The sequence below is a fragment of the Euprymna scolopes genome, chromosome 10 (genome assembly GCF_053919585.1).
Source record: "Euprymna scolopes isolate OS-2025 chromosome 10, ASM5391958v1, whole genome shotgun sequence".
NCBI classification, from domain to species: Eukaryota; Metazoa; Mollusca; class Cephalopoda; order Sepiida; family Sepiolidae; genus Euprymna; species Euprymna scolopes.
The window spans coordinates 133,383,803-133,391,784 of record NC_136491.1 but is presented as its reverse complement, the minus strand read 5'-3'; positions in this window follow the sequence as shown (position 1 = coordinate 133,391,784).

Here is a 7,982-nt window from a genome sequence, read left to right as displayed (position 1 = left end):
GGCCGACTCGCTTTCGAAGAAGTAAGAGGAGGAGGCTCAGATCTTGTCGAGGAAAAAGGCGAAGGAAGAGAAGGGAGGGGAATGTTAGTAAGAAATGAATAAAAAAAGAAGCAAAGATCAATCAAGAAGAAGAAAATAAAGGGAAAATGAAGTCGCAGAAAGAAAACGTGGTTAATAGAATAACAAACATAATCTGTCTTTTTATATTTTGGATGACGATAGCGTCTTTGGGTTGGCTAAGAACTGTTGAACAATGTCGGGTTTTGTGAATAGCAATATTTCAGATTTGCATTCATTTTGGTTTATAGTCATTAGTTATCAGTTAATAAATATTATCTGTATTGCAAGTTGTCCATAAGAACCTATAAGTTAAGCCTTAAATTTTAGGCATCTTTAAGAATCAAAATAATGTAATGGATTTTGATTAAAACTGAAACTAGGAATCTAGACATACAGTTTAGATTCATTATATCTTAATGTTAATCTTCGTAAAGAAGAATTAAAAGTGGAGTAAAACACTATTTTTGTTTTACTCTTATTCACCCCGAATAGGATGCAATGGAACTTGGATGTTAAGAATTACTATTTGAGACCATATTTACAGGAACACTATGTAGGGAGTTGAGCAGAAAGATATCTATTCCCGTTACATTTAAATTTTTGCATGTCATTACAGTCAGGAAAGCAGGATACTGGAATGAAAATTTCAAAATCTAGCAGTCCGAATTAGAGCCGAAGGTTTTATGGCATCTAGGAATCTTTACAGTGAAAGGGTTAAATTTTGTTGTTCGTCGGGTTAGTTAGAGATGTTTAGGCCGAAGGGGCATAAATGCTATGAGTTTGTCAGAGCTAATTGCATTAAAATACTTGTAAAATAGGCACAGGGATGCAACATTGCGGCGATTGGACATGAGTTGGAACTTGGTTAATAATGCGGAACCTATTTGGTTAGATAATCTTTGTTGGACCATGTCTAAGAACGAGAGACTAGTGGTAGATGCAGCCAACCAGATATGACAACAATACTCCATGAGTGGGCGAATCGTCGGGTTGTAAAGGTATAAGATACTCTCAGGCGCTCAGAGAATTAAATTTATCTGTCCTGAGACGGGTATTAATCTAGTTGTTATATAAAATAATGTAATTTCTTTTCAATATAAAATTAGCAAAAGACATTATGTTTTGCATTTGGGCTAATTACTGTATTTTGTTGCTGAAAGCAAATCTCTACCTTAATTCATTTCCCTTACCATAAGTAAGTTTTTTTTTAATTTATTTTTTTTGTATCCGGGGATTAAGATAATCTCATTATTTCTTAATGTTATCAATCTCTTTTTATCAATAGATTTTGCAAATGTAAAGTCTTAATCCTTGTCTAGATAGATATATACGTACTAGTTGGAATACACAATTCAAAACAGATTGATAATATTGATACCTCTTTATAAGGGCCGCATCCTTAGATAGAATATTGTTGGCGTAATCTGTTTTTATTTTACACCCCCCCTTCGTACAGAGGAGACCTGGCTCTAACTTTAACCCTAATTCTAAACAGACAAATAATGATATTTCATAAGGGGAACGTCCCAAGCTAGAATACTGCTGCCACATATTGGATGGTTCCGCACAGCGTACGCTTTCTAACCATGACAGATTATAAAATCGATTTCGAAATCTAATGAGTTTATCTATTCTATTATTTACATTCTCTTCCACATGGAGACATTGACCTAGCACTAACCTAAACCTAATTCGAATCCTAAAACAGATTAATAATATTGATATCTCTTCTTGAGCGTTATACAGTCGGCTTATATCATTTATTGGTTGCACTTTAAAAATGCGCACGAAAGTATATACATGCTGCTATTCTTTTAGCTGTGTTTTCTAAAATGAAACAGACAACTGAACAAATCAACAAAGTTTATTTACATTTTACTGATAGCATATGACAAAAGAGAGTTCTGTCGCTATGTGCGTTTCGTGATGTGGTGTCGGCCGGCTAGTCGGTGTAGGCTGGTCGAGGCGACGGTAGAAATGGCATTCACTGCTAAGTCACTCGCTCGCTCATGTCTTATAATGAAATTCCATAAATCGGAATTTTATTGTTCATTTTTATTAATCAGAATTTTTAATTGTTTTATTGCTTAGCGTTTTTAGTAATTCCAGTCCAGGTTAAAATATATGCCGTCCTATTGTTCCATTCCTCCCTCTTCGATCGAAATGTAGGGTTAAAGTCTTCACTCAGCAATCGGATTTACAATCTGGCTTTGCCCGGATCTTTGATTTGTGTGTGTATGCAATACATCTGATGTTTTCCCAGCGTTGTCCGTATCCTATCCAACATGAGAGAAACGACCTAAAATGGAATACTGCTACCATATCTTCACAAAGTACTGTTTCTTATTTTGACAGAATACAAAATTGACTTCGAAATCTAGTGGAATGATCTTTCTCTTTTCTACGTTCTTTTTCCTACAGAAGAGACTTTTCTCGTCTCTTTCTACTCTATCATTATTTCTATAAACGATGCACGACTGGGTTTCAATATCGGGTCCTTCCTTGTAAGACATTCACAGCAAGAACTCGTCCTACTAGCACAGCAGAAAAAAAAGAATTTCCTTTATCCTTCCATGTGTATAACGTTAAGTGGAATTTCTATGGCCACATATTCTTTGTAAAAGCTTCCTGCATGTGGAACACATTACTATGGACTCCTTCCGTACTGAATATAACTTGATCGTATTAAAATTAAATGTCAACAATCGCTCCCTTAGTAATTAAGCGCAGTTCACACCAGTGACAAATGTTAATACTCTCATAGTGTTCCTCATCTTTCAGCTGACAATTATTTCATCTCATCAATCCTCAAGTGGCTATTGGTCCCAATAAGTGGTGATCCAACAGTAATGAAAAGATTCAAAGCAATCAAAAACATGCTGTCAAGATGAAAACTGGATAAACTAAATCTTATACAACTGAGGTTATAGGATAAGACCGGGGTTGTGATAAGGAAGATCGAACAACACTTATACATTAACTGGCTAATCGATATGTATGCAGAATAAGAATAGTTATATCATCGGAATTTCCGGACAGGTTATATATAACGCCCGAAAATTTACCTAAAATTCTCGGAGAATTTCGATAATAGGATGATTCTTATTTTACAAAAGTACCGGCTAATCGATAGTATGCAATACTTTCTTTATAACCTAAATGCATGTATGTTCAAAGATACACATCATAAGGGGGGAGCTTAACGGTGCCGTCAGTGAGGTCACTGCACGAATCACTAGACAGTTTCGTGTATTTCAACCTCATACAGTTTTCATATCGCCGACCCGATAAGAGATGGTCCGTCTCTGATCCACCCTCTTCTAGCATACTTTCAGACTGGACATTTATAATGCTAGGACCCCACATAAACTCTCCTGGCTCGCTCTTGTTTTGTAACTCCCAAACTAATTTACATAAGGTGGCAAACCGAAGCAAAACTTTTCCCCAGTATGATATTGTTACAAACAAAAACCTCATCATTAGTATGCCTTGTATTTAAGAATTCAGGTGATAAGTCATCTCCCTCTCAGTACAGACCAATAAGTCTCTTGTGTGTCATGAGTAAGTTGCTGGAATCCACAATAAATAGAGAAGTAGTCAACCACCTCAGCAGAAATAACCTTCTTAGCGACACGCAATATGGTTTCCGTTCTGCTAGATCTACAGCAGATGTGCTAACGGTTATATCTCATAGGATTAGCGAATCTCTCGACAAAGGCTTAATTTCTAGGGAAATTGCTCTTGACATATCCAAGGCCTTCGATAAGGTTTGGCATAAAGGCCTACTACACAAGATTTCCAGCTACGGTATAACTGGAAATGTTTTCTCAATCATTAAATCATTTCTCTCTGATAGACTCATAAGAGTAGTGGTTGATGGACAGAAATCAGAGCCCCACAGTATTAATGCTGGAGTCCCTCAGGGGTCTATACTGGGCCCAACTCTCTTCCTGATCTACATCAATGATCTCGCAAAACACATACTAAAATCTTTCGTTGACATCTATGCTGATGACACGACTATCTACGGCAACACATCAAAGGCCGTAAATGATGATGTTCTCTCTGATTCTCTCTCCTCTGATCTTGAGCGCGTTGTACAGTGGGGGAAGAGGTGGCTAGTTACCTTTAATGCATCTAAGACCAAGCTCCTATCTCTATATTATAAACGCTCTGGTCCCCATCTGGCATCAATAGAAATGGATGGCTCTCGTATAGGAGAGGCCCCATGTTTTGACAAGCTTCTGGGTTTGACCTTTACTCCTGATCTTAAATGGAACACATACATAAAGTCTATGGCCAAGATCGCTGGGAAAATGGTGGGATCCTTCTACCGCTAATGATGTAATTCTCTATCTATATAAAAGCCAAATACGTCGAAAGATGGAGTACTGCTGCCACATCTGGGAAAGAGCTGCTAAAAACAGCCTATACTGCCTTGACAGAGTACAAAATAGACTTCGTGGCTTGGTAGGGGATGCCATTTTCTCTTCCCTGCAACCTCTTTCCCACAGAAGAGACGTAGCGAGCCTATCTTTGTTCTATCGTTATTTCCATGGCAAGTGCTCGTCTGAGCTCCATTCTCTGGTCTCCCCTCGCCAATCTTTTTCAAAAAACACCCGACTAGCAGAAACTACCGTCAATAATTTCCCCCACTCCTTATCTGTGCCTAAATCAAAACGTAGATTCCATGAACAAAGCTTCTTTCTTAGAACTGCACGCCTGTAGAACTCTGTTCCGCTTGCCTGTTTCCCTCCCGACTTCTACCTGGATGTCTTCAAGTCCAACACAAACAAATTCCTGATGAACAGCCCCCTTAAGTAAGACACTTTATCAATTCTCCAATCCCATTGATTACTGTACACACAATAACCCTTATCCCCGAGTGGCCCTTGGGCCTTGATAAGTGGTGAACTCCATGTAAAAGTATTACGTACGAAAATATAGCGACTTTGAGTATCTATATATAAATACGATAGCGTGTGTGTGTTATTTCGTATGTCCAACTTACATCTTTTTTTCTTCAGAGTAACTGTCGTTTAATTATAATGGCATTCCATTTCTTATAATAAATAATTTTACTAAGAATTCTTCATAAGTTTTGATTTTTGGTTTCAATTATACTGCAGGAACTCAAGTTATATACATACATACAGATATTGTTTTTCTTCATAAGTTTTGGTTTCGGTTTCGATTTAAGTTGATGCACCCAAGTCATATAGATATATATTTATTCATTTTTGAAATCACAGCTTTATAATATACAAGAATGAAAGTATACTACCACTGTGGATTAAATAAAGCGTTCGGTTTTTTAATTCTATGCTTATTCCCGAGTTCGACAAGACACGACAAGATACAATTTAAAAGGGTCGAAAGTTACATCAACTGAAATGTTGTGCCAATAGCACGCAAGATGAGAATAGTAGTCCGAATAATAGGAATTCTTAGTCATTGAGGCAGTCAGAAATTCTAAAAATCTGATATTTATAAATATACTAGCAGAGAGACCCAACGTTGCGTGGAACTCAATGTGGATTAACGAATGCTCTACCCTCCCATACATTTATTGTCATGGAAATCGACGAAATCGCCCAAGCGATTGATTGCTGCTTTAATCGGAAGAAATCTTCACAACGGGAGAAAGTTTGTTCGAACATGTTTTCCCACACATATACACACCCACACGTACGCACGCACATACGCACACACACACATACACATCCTATTACACACACTCACATTCATGCGCATACACACACACACACACACACACACACACACGCTACCGTGCACACACACGCACCCGAGCTGTGACGTCACTTCCTTTAAAGTGAAAACCAGACATGCGCACCCAGAACACTAACTTCAGTATAAAAGTCAACAAAACCTGTTAACTTCCCTTTTTCGTCCGGACCAGCGTTCGAGCTGCTTAGTTGACGAACTGGCCGCGTGCTCTAACGTCACTCTATCTCCCCTTTGCCTTTGGTCCATCAAAACAGACATGTGCGCGACGCTCTACTGAGCTTAACCCTCTCTTTCTACAGGCCGGCTTGCCACTTCGCGTTTCTCTATTGCATTCCCCCTTTCCTTCCACGCGTGTAGTCGTCAACGGCTGAATGAATACGTGTACACCGAAGACTATCATTTCTCAACAGAAAATAAACGACATGTTTATTTTATTCCAGCATTTGAGTTTTTTTTTTGTTTCCTTCATTCAATTCGTTTCATTATTTTTTCTTGTAGCGAGTTAGGGTATTTTATATCCTGGTCTGCAACAAGCTTCACATGCCTTCATTCTCCATAATATTTTGTAATTTACATTGCACTGTAGAGAAGCTACTATTGGTTTTATAAAATCATTCGTAATATAATATAATATAATATAATGGCTTGAATAAAAGTTTAAAATGCAAAATTCAAGTACCCTTTAATTGTGCTCTAAACTGAAACATTAATTTCGAACTCGCGTACTGTTTTATCAGATAATCTGTTGTTGATTTTATACGCCGGACTCTTCTGCTCCCGCGGTGATAAAACTTCTCAAATGTACTTGTGATGTTAGGCTGTATAACTTTGGTTTAAATAGGACTGTTTCTTATTTAATCGGACTTTTTCAATTATCGATTTTTATACTTAACTAGGGCATTCCGATTCAAACTGTACCTACGAAGACTCCCAAAAACATAAAGTACATTTTTGTGAAATTTAAAAAAAAGTCGACCGTTTCGGGTCCATAGGGAAATAACTCACACACACACACACACACACACACACACACACACACACACACACACACACACACACACACAACCCCTCCCCCTCACAAAGTGCATTCATGTATGTAGAGATATATTCTGGTAAATATTAATAGACTGAGGAGATTAATAAGAGTTCTAGATTGTTACGACCATCCGTAAATAGAAAAGGTATTTTCTTAATAAACAAATGTCATAACTATTACCTGCTAGCGACATGTGTTTTAACTCATGTTCATCGCAAATCAGCATGAGGCTTTAAACTATTTTAATGTCAGTAGATGATTGCTGATTCATTAACCTTTTCGTGCATAACATACTGGAATGAATATTATCGATGATCCTAACGTTTCTGGCGGCTTATGAGAAATGCCAGCTGTCGTCACTTGTCTCATGGGGTTATTTCCGCAAAACTCAGTTGCAGTTGAAAGTCTTTTGGCAGAAGTTCAGATCATCCAACGTTATTAATTTTTTTTTATTCTCTGCAAAGAACTCAACTGTAAAATGGCAATATGGCGTCGGTTATGACATTTTCCTACCATCCGTAGTCTGCTTTAACTGTTTTATTTTACTAACAACTCGACACTCATTAAAACCTACTTGAAGACAAATGGTTTGTGTTAGGTGGATGATGAAATAACACCTTGACGAATGAAGATTATGGCTAGATTTGGACAGAATTTTTCAACATTAGATTAGCCGGAAAGCTTTTGATAAGTTTAGCGATATATATATATATATATATATATATATATATATATATATATATATATATATATATATACACACAACTAATCAGTGCCAAGATTGAAACCCGACCGCCTGTACAACAATAAAGGCTCCTAATCATTACGCTATTCGGCGGCTGCTGTACGAGTCGTGAATTAACGATGTTTTGACATCCTCTAAAATACCTTAGCTCGATTTGTTTACACAAAGAGCATCTCTCTCTCTCTCTCTCTCTCTCTCTCTCTCTATATATATATATATATATATATATATATATATAGATAGATAGATAGATAGATAGATGGATAGATATTATAATACTTATTACGTATCCACATGAAATTTTATGTAAATATTTTCAGTGTTTACTTCAACAGTGCTCGATACGTAAATAGAGCAAGGTAAGAAGTTTCGGAAATATATATGGCAATTAAG